Here is a 1,838-nt window from a genome sequence, read left to right as displayed (position 1 = left end):
ATCAATCAATAAAAACATGCCAAACAGTTTTGAAAAGAAAATTATTAAATGTACTTATCCTTAGACTAATTATAACTTATTAGGGTAATAAGTCAAGAACATAAATTTTTCTCAAATTATTTATTCCTAATTTATGTTTGACTAGATAAAGTCTTTTAAAAACTCATATTTCTCAAATTATTTATTCCTAATTTTTTAAGTCTTTGACTAGATAAAGTTTTTTAAAAACTCATATTTTTTAAAAATTAAAAATTACAATTCAACTTATTTTTCAGAGTATTTTTAAGAATAGAACACTTTCATAACTTCTTAAGTTGACAACTATAAAAATTTATATATAATGTTTATTCCTAGACTTGTTATAACTTTTTAAGATGAACCGGTCAAGAAAATAAGCTATCCTAAATACACACTACCTGCTAAAGAAATTTCAAAAAAAAAAAAAAAAAAAAAGTGAGAAGAAGACGTACATAAGTTATTAACAATAATTATTAAAAATTAGTTTGACATGTAAAACATGATTGATGCAAAACACAAAGCCCCACATCAGCCTATTGAATGGCTATGGGTTTGAAATTGGCATCTAAAAATTTACCAAAAAATAGCGAAATTGACATCTACGGTGGGGTTTGAAATTGGCAATTAGTCGGCACAAAGGATTTTTTTTTTTTTTTTTTGATGGGATAGTCGGCACAAAGTTAGTGTTACACAAACACAATTCCCCATATATATTCTCAATGGGATTGAGGCTGGGCACCAATAAAATCTACAAAAAATAAAAATCTTTACTGGCGCGTCTGGATGACATGATTTGAGCATTTAAATTTGGATTTGGATTTAGATTTGGGTGATTAAAATTCAAATATCTTGTTTGGACGGTTTAAAAAATTTCAAAGGTTTGGATTTGACAAATCCACCAAGGGTTTAAAGGTTTAAAATCATTAGATTTGAAATTACACCTAAAATCAATGAATTTGAAATCAAGGCATTTCAAATTTATTAATTTAAAATCTATATCCAAATTCAAATTCAAGTTTCCAAACGCAACCTACTGGAAAATAATTTCAGAAACCGAATAGTGCTTGAAATTTTCTTAACAAATTGACATTAATTTTTTAAATTGAATGAGATTTGAGGGAAAATACTTTAAAAAGTAGAGCATTGAAGTGTTGAAGTCGGCAATTTGGTAGATGGAGGTTGGGCTTGAAATTTATGAGGGCAATTTTGGTTGCAAAAACACTTAGGTTGTTGCTCGTTAGGATGTGACAGACAAGTAGGAATTGACTAAAATTACTACTTAAGAATTATGATACCAAATCATATATTAAGGTCCAAATTTCACTATCAAAATATCAAAAAAGAGAGAGAGAGAGTGATAGAGCTTACTGTAAGTTCCCAGGTACAGATATTTGTTACCAAAAACTCTTCCAATTCTTGCTTCCCAACGCCCATTATGGTGATGCCTATCAAAATTCAACAATAACATTAAGTCAATAACTTCCTCACAAAGCCTTCAATTCCCAAAAAAATTGTAACTTAATTAAGTCAATAACTTAGTAATGTGAAACTGAGGAAACAAATATTAAATAGTACTAAAATTGTTTTTTCATTTAATTTTTCTACCTCGCCACCCCACGATATTTAGACACTCCTCTAGAAAATCCAGAGCTCCTTCGTCGCAATGAGGCCAAGTATTCTTCCTTGGTAACCTTTTGCATTTCTTCAAGTTCCTTTGTATAAGTCTCTATCTGCATTATTTATGGGAAAATGAAATTTAAGAAGAAAGGGGCAAAATTTTATTATCAGTGATAATTTCCAAAAGAGAATTACGTACAAGC

The 1,838-nt window shown here is 29.1% G+C and overlaps 1 long non-coding RNA gene across 1 annotated transcript; it reads right to left on the bottom strand.

The window, feature by feature from the left end:
* Positions 1–642: 642 nt before the first annotated feature.
* On the bottom strand, positions 643–1,798 carry LOC136065991 (uncharacterized). Its single transcript, XR_010627543.1, has 2 exons — positions 1,624–1,798; positions 643–1,463 (listed from the first exon to the last, which is right to left on the bottom strand). It is a non-coding gene; the product is annotated as an uncharacterized LOC136065991 (long non-coding RNA).
* Positions 1,799–1,838: the final 40 nt, after the last annotated feature.

Source organism: Quercus suber, unplaced genomic scaffold, assembly GCF_002906115.3.
Source record: "Quercus suber isolate HL8 unplaced genomic scaffold, Cork oak 2.0 scaffold_1487, whole genome shotgun sequence".
In the NCBI taxonomy this organism is placed as follows: Eukaryota; Viridiplantae; Streptophyta; class Magnoliopsida; order Fagales; family Fagaceae; genus Quercus; species Quercus suber.
This window is presented reverse-complemented; position numbering and strand designations above follow the sequence as displayed.